Source organism: Amblyraja radiata, chromosome 23, assembly GCF_010909765.2.
Source record: "Amblyraja radiata isolate CabotCenter1 chromosome 23, sAmbRad1.1.pri, whole genome shotgun sequence".
NCBI lineage: Eukaryota > Metazoa > Chordata > Chondrichthyes > Rajiformes > Rajidae > Amblyraja > Amblyraja radiata.
The window spans coordinates 4,248,685-4,265,804 of record NC_045978.1 but is presented as its reverse complement, the minus strand read 5'-3'; the positions used below and the strand labels follow the sequence as shown (position 1 = coordinate 4,265,804).

Below are 17,120 nucleotides of genomic sequence, written 5' to 3'. Positions count from 1 at the left end.
CCTGCCTTCTCTCCATATCCCTGCTATTTTTAAGAGCCCTATCTAGCTCGCTCTTGAAAGCATCCAGAGAACCGGCCTCCACCGTCCTCTGAGGCAGAGAATTCCACAGACTCACCACTCTCTGTGAGAAAAAGTGTTTCCTCGTCTCCGTTCTAAATGGCTTACCCCTTATTCTTAAACTGTGGCCCCTGGTTCTGGTTCTGGAGCTATTCCTTCGCTCCATAGATGCTGCCTCACCCGCTGAGTTTCTCCAGCATTTTTGTCTACCTTCGATTTTTCCAGCATCTGCAGTTCTTTCTTAAATATTTATCCTGTAATGTTGTTTTTTTTAATTATTCGTACATGGTACAGTACAGTACAGGAACAGAACCTTCTACCCTCAATGTCCACGCCAAATATGATGCCAGCACGTGATCCATATCCCTCCATCTCCATGTGCCCATTTAAAAGCCTTTTAAAGGCCACTCTCCTACTTGCCTCCACCACCAGCGCATTCCAGGCACCCACCAACCTCTGTGTAACATCAAAACTTGCCCTGCACATCTCATTTAAACGTTGCCCCCTTTCATCATTGACTTGGCCTCTACAGCCGTCAGTGGCAACAAATTCCACAAATTCACCACCCTCTGACTAAAGAAACTCCTCCAAATCCCCTTTCTAAAGGCACCCCCTTCTATTGTGAGCCCATGGCCTCTGGTCCCAGACTTTCCAACCTGTGGAAACATCCTCTCCACATCCACTCGATCCAGGCCTTTCACTCTTCGGTAAGTTTCAATGAGGTGGCCCCTCATCCTTCAAGACTCTAGTGAGTTGAGGTTCGTGAATTAGATTCTGTTCTAGGTTGCTGGGCCCTCTGAAATAAGTCACAGAGTGATACAGCATGAAAACAGGCCCTTCGGCCCAACTAATCAATGCTGACCCCCCTTCCAAAACGTCATCCATCCATGTTCTCCAGAGATGCTGCCTGACCTGCTGAGTTACTCCAGCACTTTGTGTCTTTTTCTGTGTTAGCCAGCATCTGCAGTTCTTTGCTTCTCCAACGAACAACTAAATATAGGTTTAATGTGGAGAATTAGTTTAAAAATATAGTTAACATTTTATTGATTGGTGGAGGGAAAGGCAGATGAAGGAGGATATGAAGGTTATATTTGGTGATTAAAATTTGCAAGCAATTTGCTCCGGTGTCAATATTCTTGCTTGGGGCCCTAATTTAATGATGATGTTTAGAACACAATGCTCATGTTCCTATTAAAAGACTTGCACTGAACTTGGGAAAATGAAAGGACAGCTCTTATAGTTGATAATAATATCGTGCTGCTATAAAAATGTTATCTTGTTCTCAGCAGTCCCTCAGGTTTGAGGATTCATCGGGTTCCGTGGTAGCTAATGGGGTCAATGTCAGAGGCATCTTCCACGGATAGGCACTTTCATTAGGTACATGGTATTAAAGGCACAGCGGTAGAGTTACTGCCCAGCAGCGCCAGAGACCAGGGTTCGATCCTGACTACGGGCGCTTGTCTGTACGGAGTTTATACGTTCTCTCCGTGATCTGCGTGGGTTTTCTCCAGGATCTCCGGTTTCCTCCCGCAATCCAAAGACGTACAGGTTTGTCGATTAATTGGCTTGGTCGAATTGTAATTTGTCCCTCATGCGTAGGATAGTGTTAGCGTGCGGGGATCGCTGGTCGGCGCGGACTTGGTGGGCCGAAGGGCCTGTTTTGCGTTGTATCTCTAAACTAAACTAAAGTTGTGGCCTTACAGCGCCAGAGACCAGGGTTCGATCCTGACCACTGGTGTTGTCTGTAAGTTGTTCCTTCTGCAGTTGTACAGAGCCCTAGTGGACACGCTAGAGGCAGGAAACGTGTCCCCGATGTTGGGGGAGTCCAGAACCAGGGGCCACACAGTTTAAGAATAAGGGGTAAGCCATTTAGAACGGAGGCGAGGAAACACTTTTTCTCACAGAGAGTTGTGAGTCTGTGGAATTCTCTGCCTCAGAGGGCGGTGGAGGCAGGTTCTCTGGATGCTTTCAAGAGAGAGCTAGATAGGGCTCTTAAAGATAGTGGAGTCAGGGGATATGGGGAGAAGGCAGGAATGGGGTACTGATTGGGGATGATCAGCCATGATCACATTGAATGGCGGTGCTGACACGAAGGGCTGAATAGCCTACTCCTGCACCTATTGTCTATTGTCTATTGTAAGTAGTTTGTACATTCTCCCTGCCACCGTGTAGGTTTTCTCCGGGTGCTCCAGTTTCCTCCCATATCCCAAAGACATGCAGGTCTGTAAGTTAATCAGCTTCTGTAAATTGTCCCTTGTGTAGGCGATAGAACTAGTGAATGGGTAATCACTGTTCAGCACTGATTCGGTGGACCGAAGGGCCTCCAGAAAGCTGGCAAGGAGATGGGATCTGGACATCGCCTTTACAAGTGGCAAGTGGATAGAAGTGCCTTGCAGATGGGTGGATGAAGTCTAGAAAAGAAAAGGAGTCAAAAGGGTGAGATAACTTATAAAGCCAGAGGGACGGACTTATAAAGCCAGAGGGACGGAGTTAGATGGGAGAGGTTGGGAGATGTGTGGGGAGGGACTGGGAAAGGGAGTCAAAGTTTAAGTGTTTAGTTTTAGAGACATACAACTTTAGGAAACAGGCCCTTCGGCATGCCGAGTCCGCACCGACCAGCGATCACCCCCTTACACGGTACAATTTTTACCAAAGCAAATTAACCAACAAACCCGCACATCTTTTGAGTGTGGGAGGAAACCGGAGCTCCCGGAGAAAACCCATCAGGTCACGGGGGGAGCATGCTAACTCCATACAGACAGCACCCATAGTCATGATTGAACCCTGGTCTCTGGCGCTGTAAAGCAGCAACTCTACCGCTGAGCCACCGTGCTGCCAGAGTTGTGACCTCTACTTTTGCTTGAACTCATTCACAGTGGTAGAGAGGCATAGAACACAGTAACAGACCCTTCGGCCCAATTCATCCATGCTGACCAAGATGCCCCAAGAACAGCTAGTCCCATTTGCCCTTCTTTGGTCCATATCCCTCTAATCCTTCCCTGTCCATGTATCAGTCTTCAGGCTATTTGTTCCATTTCCCAACTTTCAATCAAGACACTCATTTCCCCCCCGATATGTAGAATACAAATTCCACAATAAATATATTCATTTTGTAAATTATTTATTGAATATTTCAGGGTCATTTTTATTTTTGAAGTTGCATTACTGCGATTAGTACTAATAGCATCAAATATGAAAAATGCTAAATCGGCGATCCTGATGCTATCTGACAGGAAACATTAAATGGTGGAAAAATAATAGCTTTTATATTGTAATGTCCTGAAATAATACATTTGCAGTTGTTTGAAAATCCTCAATGAACTAACTGCCAGAATGTAATACGTTTCTTTGCACGACAATCATATTTTGTGGTCATGTTCCTGGCAAAATAGATCGCATTATTCGTGGTAATGAAACGAACAGACACACACCTAGGTTGAAATTAATGTGTAGAAAGGAACTGCAGATAGACGCAAAATGCTGGGGTAACTCAGCGGGACAGGCAGCATTTCTGGAGAGAAGGAATGGGCTATGTTTCAGGTCGAGACCCTTCTTCAGACTGCAGGTGCTGGTTTAAACTGAAGATGGACACAAAATGCTGCAGTAACTCAGCGGGACAGACAGCATCTTGGAGAAAAGGAATAGGTGACGTTTCGAGTCGGGTCTGGAAAAGGGTCTCGACCCAAAACGTCACCTATTCCTTTTCTCCCAGAGATGCTGTCTGGCCCGCTGAGTTACTCCAGCTTTTTGTGTCCATCTTAGGTTGAAATTAAATTGTGGATTAAAAAAAAAGTTCAGATTTAAGCTAAACATTCTTGTAGCTTGTACATTTAAGTGACTGCAAATTGATACCAATTTGCGATGAGGCTTTTTTTTTTGTTTCAGAACGAATAAGGTTGATTTATATCATCACGCAACAAATGATGTTCGATGCAGAAACAAAAGGCCTTTCAGCATTCAACATCCACGCTGAACAAATGGCTCCTCTCAGGCATATAACTGCTTCATTAAAATAATGAAGATCAGAATTATTGAACATTATCTCATTCAGTTGACCAGCTAAATTCAGTACACCACTACTTAATACAACTAATTTGCAGCTTTGCCTGAAAGCGTAAAACATAGAAATGATGTTAAATAAATGGGGATATCTGTCGAACAGAATTATAAGGGGCGAGGGAGGATTTGGGTGGGGGGGGGGGGGGGGGGGGGGGGGGGGGGGGAGAGAGAGAGAGAGAGCAGTGAAGATAGAAACATAGAAACATAGAAAATAGGTGCAGGAGTAGGCCATTCGGCCCTTCGAGCCTGCACCGCCATTCGATATGATCATGGCTGATCATCCAACTCAGTATCCCATCCCTGCCTTCTCTCCATACCCCCTGATCCCTTTAGCCACAATGGCCACATCTAACTCCCTCTTAAATATAGCCAATGAACTGTGGCCTCAACTACCTTCTGTGGCAGAGAATTCCACAGATTCACCATTCTCTGTGTAAAAAAGATGAAGAATTGGAAAGAAAAATGTGTGCAAATGAATGAGTGATATCACATACACCTGAACTTTTTGACAGGTTAAAGAACATAATGGGAGGCAGATAACTATAAGGGAAAGTGTACAGTTTTAAGAAGAAAGGGTTGCACACATGGCAGAGGATCAAATGTTTTGATTAGTTGGTAGAATACTCCAGTGGTTGCAACAGGACATTTAGTCAGAGGGCTGTGAATCTGTGGAATTATTTGCCACAGGAGGCTGTGGAGGCCAAGCAAGTGGATATATTTAAGGCAGAGATAGATAGATTCTTGATTAGTGCGGGTGTCAGAGGTTACAGGGAGAAGGCAGGGGAATGGGGTTGGGAGGGAGAGATAGATCAGCCAGGATTGAATGGCGGAGTAGACTTGATGGGCTGAATGGCCTAATTCAGCTTCTATCACATGATATCTGGGATGATCTGGGATTCTTTCAAGAGAGAGCTAGATAGGGCTCTTAAAGATAGCGGAGTCAGGGGATATGGGGAGAAGGCAGGAATGGGGTACTGATTGGGGATGATCAGCCATGATCACAGTGATGGCAATGGCCTACTCCTGCACCTATTGTCTATTGTCTATGGCCGATCTATCTTTCCCTTGCTTGTATTCTTATATTACAGTAGGGTCATAGAAGCACATAATGGGAAACAGGCCCTTTGGCCCAACCTGTCCATACTGTCCAAGATGCCTACCTATCCTAATCACAATTGCCCCCTTTTCACCCTCCAAACCTTTCTTATCCATGTACTTATCCAGATGTTTAGTTTCGTTTAGAGTTACAGCCTGGCAACAGGCCCTTTGACCCACTGAGTCCACGCCGACCAGCAATCACCCCGTACACCAGCACTATCCTACACACAGAGGGGCAATTCACAGAAGCCAATTAACCTTCAAACCTGCATGGACTTGGAATGTGGAAGGAAACTGGGAGTGCTTATACTCGCTAGAATTTAGAAGATTGAGGGGGGATCTTATAGAAACTTACAAAATTCTTAAGGGGTTGGACAGGCTAGATGCAGGAAGATTGTTCCCGATGTTGGGGAAGTCCAGAACAAGGGGTCACAGTTTAAGGATAAAGGGGAAATCTTTTAGGACCGAGATGAGAAAAACATTTTTCACACAGAGAGTGGTGAATCTCTGGAATTCTCTGCCACAGAAGGTAGTTGAGGCCAGTTCATTTAAGAGTGAGTTAGATGTGGCCCTTGTGGCTAAAGGGATCAGGGGAAATGGAGAGAAGGCAGGTACAGGATACTGAGTTGGATGATCAGCCATGATCATATTGAATGGCGGTGCAGGCTCGAAGGGCCGAATGGCCTACTCCTGCACCTAATTTCTATGTTTCTATGTTTCTAAACTGGAGCACCCGGGGAAAACAAACCGCTCAGTCACAGGGAGAACGTACAAACTCCGTACAGACAGCATCCTAAGTCAGGATTGAGCCCAGGTCTCAGATGTCGTAAGGCAGCAATTCTACCGCTGCACCACCATGCCACTTTATTCTTTGAAGCATGGTTATTATGCCTGCAAAAAATTAAGTTTCAGACAATAACATTGTCTGAAGTATCGATGAAAAACTGTATAAATGTAACTTTAAAGAGTTCTAATTGTCCCGAGAAGTTAGACAAAACTTTCCCCAGATAAATTATTGGATTGAGCTTAACTACTCTTCCAGAAAGAAAGGATAATGATTTGAGACGTGTGAACGGGGTCCAAGTCTGCATTCCTGCTGACTGGGAAAGATCTAATCAAACCGATTCGATTTTCTGATTGTCAGTGTGCTCATTGAGTTTATATTCAATAATGTGACCAAATGGCAGGACTATTATTTGAGAGGACCGAAATAAATTTGGCAACACTAAAAACTGCGTAAGCAGCAATATTGATGTTCTGAATCGAAAAGTAAGGAATGTTTTTAAATATGAAATTCTTGATTGGTACGGGTGTCAGGGGTTGTGGGGAGAATGGGGTTGGAAGGGAGAGATAGATCAGCCATGATTGAATGGTGCGGTAAACTTGATGGGCCGAATGGCCTAATTCTACTCCTAAGACCTTATGATCTTAAGAACCTTATGACCTTCTGATCCAACTGTAAAATGGATGTTAATTAGACCCAGTTTCCTGCCATTATGTAATTGTGGTAAAACAACACTATCTAATGCGTGTAGATTTGAATACAAGGACATGTACCATTAATTGATACATATCATTAATTTTTATTTCACTTACTCCTCCCATTCATCCTAAATTTAACATCGCACTGTGTGAATATTTATCCTCACTTATTTATTGAGCATGAACGGTCACCTACATTGACTAGGCTTTAGAGATACAGCGTGGAAACATTCCCTTCGGCCCACTCAGTCCGTGCCGACCAGCGATCACCCCGTACACTAGCACTATCCTACACGCCAAGGACAATTTTACAGAAGCCAATTTACCTACAAAGTTGCACGTCTTTGACTTGTGGGAGGAAACTGGAGCACCTGGAGAAAACCCACACAGGTCACAGGGAGAACGTGCAAACTCCGTACAGACAGCACCCGTAGTCATGATCGAACCTGGGTCTCAGGCGCTGTAACGCAGCAACTCTACCGCTGCGCCACTGGGCCACCCAGAGTGAGGCCACACGCAAACTGCCCCATGAAGTTGGTGGAGTATAGAACTCGTGGGAACGGATAAAGTGTCTGTTTCCACAATGATCTCAAAAAATTAACTTAAATATACATGTTCCTATTCTGCAAACTCCAATAGTTATATAGTATGGAAACAAACCCTTTGGCCCAACATGTCCACACTGACCAAGATGCCTCCTGAACTAATTCCATCTGTTTGTAGTTAGTCCAGAACCAGGGGCCACAGTTTAAGAATAGGGAGTAAGCCATTTAGAATGGAGACGAGGAAACACTTTTCCCTCACAGAGAGTGGTGAGTCTGTGGAATTCTTTGCCTCAGAGGGCGGTGGAGGCAGGTTCCCTAGATGCTTTCAAGAGAGAGCTAGATAGGGCTCTTAAAGATAGCGGAGTCAGGGGATATGGGGAGATGGCAGGAACGGGGTACTGATTGGGGATGATCAGCCATGATCACATTGAATGGCGGTGCTGGCTCGAAGGGCCAAATGGCCTACTCCTGCGCCTGTTGTCTATTGTCCATATCTTTGCCTGTCCAAATGTCCTTTAAATATAGCAACTGTATCTGCCTCCGCCACTCCCGCTGGTAGGTTATCCATATTTGCACCACCTTTGGAGTGAAAAGATGCCTCACTGGTTTGTATTCAATTTTTCCCCTCTCACCTTGAACCGATGTCCTCTGATTCTCGATTCCCCTACTCTGGGTAAAAAACTCTGTGCATCCACCCTAACTATTCCCCTCGTTATCTTATACACCTCTATAAGATCACCCCTCAGCCTCCTACGCTCCAAGGAATAAAGTCGTAGCCTCCCCAACCTCTCCCAGTAGCTCAGCCCCTCAAGTCCTGGCCACATCCACACACAGTAAGTCGTCTCTGCATAAACTGTTAACCTGTCCCCGAATAGATATTTATTTTTTAAGCTGCCAGAAATGGAAATGAAAATGTTATCCAACACTGATGAGTTTGTGCGTTTTGGGATTATTTGAGTACAATAGGATTGATACAGTCAATGAGACTTTGAGTCTAAACAATTATGAAAAGATTGCAACAAATTATTAGACTCGTTTCCTAGAAATGTACTTAAAAATTGACATGTTTTTTCATTCAACCAATGAAAAACGTGTATTTCTTTGGTTGTATAAGAAGGTAGGCTTATGGTAAGTAGATTAGTATTGGAGAAATCTAACATTTTAATTAAAATACAGACAACATCTGACATGGTTATATTTGGATCAACAGAAAATCATTATCATAAAGCAATACTTCAAATTCCAGCGGTATGAACATTGGCTTCTCTAACTTCAAGTAACCCTTGCTTTCCCTCCCTCCGACCAGTCTAATGCCCCTGTCCCACTTAGGAAACCTGAACGGAAACCTCTGGAGACTTTGCACCCCACCCAAGGTTTCCGTGCGGTTCCCGGAGGTTGCAGGTGGTTGCCGGAGGTTGCAGGCAGTGGAAGCAGGTAGGGAGACTGACAAAAACCTCCGGGAACCTCCGGGAACCGCACGGAAACCTTGGGTGGGGCACAAAGTCTCCAGAGGTTTCCGTTCAGGTTTCCTAAGTGGGACAGGGGCATAACTGTCTCCGACTACATTCTATCTCTGTTTGCTTTGTTGTTACCTTCTCCCAGCTAACAATGTTTTATTCTACATTTCCCTCGATCTCCATCCCCGCTGTCCTATTTTCACACCCAACACTTCCGTATCTTTGTATCTCCCTCTCCCCTGACATCAGTCTGAAGAAGGGTCTCGACCCGATGAGGGGGGGGGGACAGCCGCGAGGGAGGGGGAGGTGGGCGGGAACAATCGAGGACCTGGCGTGGGATAATTTGTAACTATGCAGGTGCCCTTTATATGGTGACACTTTGCATACCTCGTGTATGTAAGCAAAGAATTTCACTTTGACTTGTCACATGTGACCATGAATTATTCAATCAATAGAACTTAATACTGTTAGAGACTTTTCTATCTCCCGGAGTCCTCCCTAAGCAGCCAGACCAAGTGGTTGGCCAATTCATGAGATACTGATAAAGCCTAAATATTATTTTGTACGATATCTGAAACGATAGAGGCGGCACAGTGTCGCAGCGGTAGAGTTGCTAACTTACAGCGCCAGGGACCCAGGCTCGATCCTGACTACGGGTCCCGTCTGAACGGAGTTTGTACATTCTCCCTGTGACTGTGTGGGTTTTCGCCAGGTGCTCTGGTTTCCTCCACATTCCAGGTTTGGAATGTACAGGTTTGGAGGCTAATCGACTTCGGTAAAATTGTCCCTAGTGTGTAGGAGGGTGCTAGCGTACGGGGATCGCTGGTGGGTGCAGACTGCTGGTCTGAAGGGTTGTTTCTGCGTTGTATCTCTGAAGTCTAAAGTTTGCTGAATTTGAAGAGAAAGTCATGAAGAAAGTAGGTTCTAGCTGCGCATAGATTGATATGAGGCTTCACCTTACTTGATTGTTGAATCCAAATCTGAGTGGAATTCTCTGCCTCAGAGGGCAGTGGAGGCAGGTTCTCTGGATGCTTTCAAGAGAGAGCTAGATAGGGCTCTTAAAAATAGCAGAGTCAGAGGATATGGGGAGAAGGCAGGAACGGGGTACTGATTGGGGATGATCAGCCATGATCACATTGAATGGCGGTGCTGGCTCGAAGGGCCGAATGGCCTACTCCTGCACCTACTGCCTATTGTCTATTGAGAGTCCCGAACCGAAACGTCACCAAAGCGGGTCCTCCACAGATTCTGCCTGACCTGCTGCGTTACTCCAGCACTTTGTGTCTTTTTTTTGTAAACCAGCATCTGCAGGTCCTCGTTTCTTCAAAATCTCCCTTTCATGTACAAGGCCCCCTCAATGCCAGGCGCTATTAAAATTCCAGTGAGGTTTGCACTCTGCAAAGGAGCAATGCACACTTACCAGAGAAAAGGAATAGGTGACGTTTCGGGTCGAGACCCTTCTTCAGACTGAGAGCCGGCGGGAGTTGCCCTGACTCTCAGTCTGAGGAAGGGTCTCGACCCGAAACGTCACCTACTCCAATTTCTCCAGAGATGCTTCCTGTCCCGCTGAGTTACTCCAGCTTTTAGTGTCTTTCTTCGGTTTAAACCAGCATCTGCAGTTCCTGATTCCTACACATGCGCACTATCCATGCACTTCCTTACTGCGTGGGCTGCTGCAATCAGAAGCACTGCGGCTTTTATTTTGTGATTTAAATGTTTGCATTTACTAACACGTTTAGACGAGCAAAGATGCCTCCGAGCATCTTCAGCTAAAACAGGTCTAAAAATACACTTCTCCGCAGAGACTCCAAGGAATGTATATTAACGTAGAACTGAACCAACAATAAAGTGAATAAAAGACACAAAATGATTTGAGACACAGTCAAAGCAAAGCCTAATCAGCAGTGACTCTACTTACCATAACATGCCACTTCAGATTTCATGCTATGTTGAGTCACAAATTTGTGACAATAACAGAAGAATTATTAGGAACTATTTGAACTTGCCAGTGAAATGGAATAATGTTCCTCTACTTGCCTCTCTCGAATCAAAATGACTTTGGTAACAGTATAAAATAACTCGGAGCAGTCGGCTAGAATACAAGTGGAGGAAGGAACTGCAGATGCTGGTTTAAACCGAAGACAGACACAGAAAGCTGGAGTAACTCAGCAGGTCAGGCGGCATCTCCGGAGAGAAGGAATGTGGGTCTCGACCCGAAACGTCACCTATTCCTTTTCTCCAGAGATGCTGTCCGTCCATCTGAGTTACTCCAGCTTTTTGTGTCTATCTTCAGCTGGAATACATATTGATTTTGGAATCCATTCGATCTGTATTATATCAATCACATGGATTTGTAAGATTCATATATTTTGAAGAACTCTACACCAACACAACGAGCCAACCACACAACTCCAGGGCTACTTGTGCTGCAGTGTACCCACAGCACCTGCTTATTGCTATAGAACATAAAACATAGAACATAGCAAAGGAACAGACCCTTCAGCCCAGCATCTGTTTCTATCACAGAGCGAATACTCGAGGACCCACAGAGCGAATACTCAAAGACCCACACCATCCTGGCCACACACTCATCTCCCTGCTACCTTCAGGTAGAAGGTACAGGAGCCTGAAGACTGCAACAACCAGGTTCAGGAATAGCTACTTCCCCACAGCCATCGGGCTATTAAACCTGGCTCGGACAAAACTCTGAACATTAATAACCAATTATCTATTATTTGCACTTTATCAGTTTATTCATTAATGTGTGTATATATTTATATCATAGTATATGGACACACTGATCTGTTTTGTAGTAAATGCCTACTATTTTCTGTGTGCTTAAGCAAAGCAAGAATTTCATTGTCCTATACAGGGACACATGACAATAAACTCACTTGGACTTGAACTTAATACTCGAGCTAAAACTTCCCTCAAGTCTTCATCTGCTGTCTGAAGAAGGGTCCTAATCCAAAATGTCATCTACCCATGTTCTCCAGAGATGCTGCCTGACCCACTGAGTTACTCCAGCACTCCAGTGTCCATCTTTATGCCAATACCTCTGAAAATGTTCTCCCCATCTGCTTGAACCGTGCAATGAGACACTTGCTCAAAGCCTGGGTTTTTCGCCACCTTAATATGCCTCAAGACTGCCAGCACCTCCTCCGTTGTAATACGGATATGTCCACTATTCATTTCCCTTCATCCTTTAGCCTCCACGATGACGTTCCCTGCAGTAAATGCAGACGAGAGATATTGAACACCTCACCTTTCTCCTGCAGTCCCATATGTTGACGACCAGCATTGAATCTTTAGACACGAGACAAAAGGCATCCACCCACCCTGCATACATCCTGCATACACCCTGCATACATATTGGGACGACAGATGGCACAATGGGCTAAGTGTTCGGCTGGCGACCGGAAGGTAGCCGGTTCGAATCCCGCTTGGAGTGCATACTGTCGTTGTGTCCTTGGGCAAGACACTTCACCCACCTTTGCCTGTGTGTGAATGTGTGTGAATGTGTGTGAGTGATTGGTGGTGGTCGGAGGGGCCGTAGGCGCAGATTGGCAGCCACGCTTCCGTCAGTCTGCCCCAGGGCAGCTGTGGCTACAGAAGTAGCTTACCACCACCGAGTGTGACTGAGGAGTGAATGAATAATGCGATGTAAAGCGCCTTGAGTATTAGAAAGGCGCTATATAAATCCCATCCATTATTATTATTATTATCCTGGTGGTTAAAAAGTATGTCAAGATTTCCACCACACAATATTCATGCATAATGTGGCTGCGGGCTCAATAGAAGTTTAATGGCCTCACTCTGCTAGAGAGTTCATGAGTTCATAAGTCATTGGAGCAGAAGCAGCTGTTTTGGGCAGCACCGGGGCAGTGTTGCTGCCTTACAGCGCCAGAGACCCGGGTTCAATCCTGGTCACGAGTGCTGCCTGTACGGAGTTTGTACGTTCTCCCCGTGTCCTGCGTGGGTTTTCTCCGGGCGCTCCGGTTTTCTCCCACGCTCCAAAGACGTACAGGTTTGTAGGTTAAGTTGCCTTCAGTAAATTGTCCCAAGCATGTCGGATAGTGCTAACATCCGGGGTGATCACGGTTCGGCGTGGACTCGGTGGGCCAATGGGCCTGTTTCCACGCTGTGTCTTTAAATGAGCAGAATTAGACCATTTTGCCCATCGAGTTTACTCCGCCATTAAATCATGACTGATCTATCTTTCAACCTCAACCCCATTCTTCTGCCTTCTCCCCGTTAACCCTGATGTCTGTACTAATCAAAACACTCTCAATCGCCACCTTAAAAGTATCCATTGAACTTGGTCCTCACAGCCATCTGTGGCAATGAAATCCACAGATTCACCACCCTCTGCTTAAAGAAATTCCTCCTCATCTCCTTTCTAAAAGGCACATACTTTTATTCTGAGTCTATGGCCTCTGGTCCTAGACTCTCAATAGACAATAGACAATAGGTGTAGGAGTAGGCCATTTGGCCCTTCGAGCCAGCACCGCTATTCAATGTGATCATGGCTGATCATCCACAATCAGTACCCCGTTCCTGCCTTCTCCCCATATCCCCTGACTCCGCTATTTTTAAGAGCCCCACCTAGCTCTCTCTTGAAAGCATCCAGAGAACCGGCCTCCACCGCCCTCTGAGGCAGAGAATTCCACAGACTCACCACTCTCTGTGAGAAAGAGTGTTTCCTCGTCTCCGTTCTAAATGGCTTACTCCTTATTCTTAAACTGTACCCCTGGTTCTGGACTCCCCCAACATCGGGAACATGTTTCCTGCCTCTAGTGTGTCCAAGCCCTTAACAATCTTCTATGTTTCAATGAGATAACCTCTCATCCTTCTAAACTCCAGAGTGTACAAGCCCAGCTGCTCCATTCTCTCAGCATATGACAGTCCCACCATCCCGGAACTTAACCTTGTAAACCTACGCTGCACTCCCTCAATAGCAAGAATGTGCTTCCTCAAATTAGGGGACCAAAACTGCACACATTACTCCAGGTGTGGTCTCACCAGTTCTATGATTTATTGTTGATTACGTATTTCTCTATATCTTCATACACATGCCGCATGTAAAGACTCAAATTTTAGAATCTGAAGCTCACAAAAAAATGGTTTACCATTACAATAGCATTTGATCTTAAAGCCACAAGGTAGATACGTATATACATATGTGTATACAACTTAAACCAGGCCTACCTTAGTTGGATGACTCAGTTAGCAGCCATGTCAAAGGACATCAGTGCTCCCTGCTGCAACTATGTGAAAGAGAAGAAAAATAATTAATTCTGGAATCAAATGCAGAAATAATTAAATGCAAATAATTAAGAATTCCCAGTGTGGAAATGTCATGGACTAGAGGCCCTAGCTTTAAGGTGCAAAGTTCAAAGGAGATGTGCCTCACAAGTTTTTTTTTACACTCAGAGAGGGGAGGGTGCCTGGAGCGTGCTGCCAGGGGTGGTGGTGGAGGAGGCATTTTTAAGGAGCTTTCAGATGGCCAGCAGGGAATGGAGAGATATGGATCTGAAGAAGGGTCTCGACCCGAAACGTCTCCCATTCCTTCTCTCCAGAGCTGCTGCCCATCACAGTGGAGAGCTTTTTGTTGCATGCTATCTGGTCAACGGAAAGACTGTACATGATTACAATCGAGCTGACCACAGTGTATTGATGCAGGATAAAGGGTATAATGTGTAGTGCAAAAATAGAGTCCAGGAAAAAGTTAGATTAAAGATAGTCCGCGGGTCTCCAATGAGGTTTATGGAAGCTCAGGACCGCTCTCCTGTTAGTGATAGGACGGTTCAGTTGCCTGATAACAGCTGGGAAGAAACTATCCCTGAATCTGGAGGTGTGCGTTTTCACACTTCTGTACATCTTGCCTGATGGGAGAGGGGAGAAGAGGGAGTGGCCGGGTCAGGTGGTAGATGGTAGCTCAGGACCACTCTCTAGTTGTTGATAGAATGGTACAGTTGCCAGAACTTGCCTGAGCAGGGTGGTAAGTTGCTGCCTTTCAGCGTTTATAGCGCCAGAGACACAGGTTCGATCCTAGCTATGGGTGCTTGTCTGTACAGACTTTATACGCTCTCCCCGTGACCTGCGTGGGTTTTCCCCGCGATCGCCCCCACTCCAAAGACGTACAGGTTAATAGGTTCATTGGCTTGGTACAAATGTATAAATTGTCCCTAACGATGTGTAGGGAAGTTGTAGTGCACGGGGATCGCTGGCCGGCATGGACTTGGTGGGCCGAAGGGCCTGTTTCCGCGCTTATCCCTCTAAACTCACAAACAACAAACAAGTTGATCGGCAATCATATATTGCCTTGAAGCCATGTGGGAAAAGCAGATGCTTTTTCCACATTGATCGGACTGAACACTGGGTCTGGCAGTGAGCTCAGGGCCGGTGCTGCGCAGCTGACAGACGTCTGGACTGACATCTTCAACCTGTCACTTGCCCAAGCAGTTGTCCCCACGTGCCTTAAAACCACCTCCATCGTGCCAGTGCCAAAACACTACACTGCGGCAAGCCTCAACGACTTCCGCCCAGTTGCACTTACCCCCATCATCACCAAGTGCTTCGAGAGGCTGGTCCTGGCACACCTCAAAAGCTGCCTACCCCCCACACTGGATCCCTATCAGTTTGCCTACCGCAAGAACAGGAGTACAGAGGTTGCCATCTCAACGGCACTTCACTCCGCCCTCTCCCACCTCGACAACAGAGACACTTACGTAAGAATGCTGTTCATCGATTACAGCTCAGCATTATAATAATAATAATAATGGATGGGATTTATATAGCGCCTTTCTAATACTCAAGGCGCTTTACATCGCATTATTCATTCACTCCTCAGTCACACTCGGTGGTGGTAAGCTACTTCTGTAGCCACAGCTGCCCTGGGGCAGACTGACGGAAGCGTGGCTGCCAATCTGCGCCTATGGCCCCTCCGACCACCACCAATCACTCACACACATTCACACACATTCACACACAGGCAAAGGTGGGTGAAGTGTCTTGCCCAAGGACACAACGACAGTATGCACTCCAAGCGGGATTCGAACCGGCTACCTTCCGGTTGCCAGCTGAACATTTAGCCCATTGTGCCATCTGTCGTCCCGATTCAACACCATTATACCATCTAAACTGATCACCAAACTCAGTAACCTGGGCATCGATCCCTCCCTCTGCAACTGGATACTGGACTTTCTAACCAACAGACCACAGTCTGTTAGGTTAGACAAGCACACCTCTTCAACCCTCACCCTGAACACCGGCGTTCCACAGGGCTGTGTGCTGAGCCCCCTCCTCTACTCCCTCTTCACCTATGACTGCACACCTGTACATGGTACTAACACCATCATCAATTATGCAGATGATACAACGGTGATTGGCCTCATCAGCAACAACGATGAGTCGGCCTACAGGGAGGAGGTCCAGCACTTGGCAGCATGGTGCGCTGACAACAACCTGGCCCTTAACTCCAAGAAGACCAAGGAGCTCATTGTAGACTTCAGGAAGTCCAGGGGCGGCACGCACACCCCCATCCACATTAACGGGACGGAGGTGGAACGTGTTTCTAGCTTCAGGTTCCTGGGTAGTTCAACATCTCCGATGACCTCTCTTGGACCCACAATACCTCAACTCTGATCAAGAAGGCTCACCAGCGTCTCTTCTTCCTGAGGAGACTGAAGAAGGTCCATCTGTCTCATCAGATCCTGGTGAACTTCTACCGCTGCACCATCGAGAGCATCCTTACCAACTGTATCACAGTATGGTATGGCAACTGCTCTGTCTCCGACCGGAAGGCATTGCAGAGGGTGGTGAAAATTGCTCAACGCATCACCGGTTCCTCGCTCCCCTCCATTGAGTCTGTCCAAAGCAAGCGTTGTCTATGGAGGGCGCTCAGCATCGCCAAGGACTGCTCTCACCCCAACCATGGACTGTTTACCCTCCTACCATCCGGGAGGCGCTACAGGTCTCTCCGTTGCCGAACCAGCAGGTCCAGGAACAGCTTCTTCCCGGCGGCTGTCACTCTACTCAACAACGTACCTCGGTGACTGCCAATCACCCCCCCCCCCCCCGGACACTCCTCCCACAGGAAAAACACTATGTCTGTATATATGCTAATGTAAATATTTATTCAAATCATATGCTATGTCGCTCTTCCAGGGAGATGCTAAATGCATTTCGTTGTCTCTGTACTGTACACGGACAATGACAATTAAAGTTGAATCTGAATCTGTATCTGAATCTGAATCTGAATCTGAGTGCATCTATCTACACAGCACAATGAAAGCAGAGCGAAATGAATCAGAAGCAAAAGTAGGTCATGGAATCCCTGGGGAGATGGAACTAAAATAAGTCTGCGCAACAAATTCAGTATATAGACACAATCTGGAAAAAAACGAGAACATCTTTCTTT

The 17,120-nt window shown here is 46.2% G+C and overlaps 1 long non-coding RNA gene across 1 annotated transcript; it reads right to left on the bottom strand.

The window, feature by feature from the left end:
* Positions 1 to 708: 708 nt before the first annotated feature.
* Positions 709 to 15,368, bottom strand: LOC116986164. Its single transcript, XR_004415429.1, has 3 exons — positions 15,358 to 15,368; positions 11,709 to 11,711; positions 709 to 802 (listed from the first exon to the last, which is right to left on the bottom strand). It is a non-coding gene; the product is annotated as an uncharacterized LOC116986164 (long non-coding RNA).
* Between the last annotated feature and the right edge of the window lie 1,752 nt (positions 15,369 to 17,120).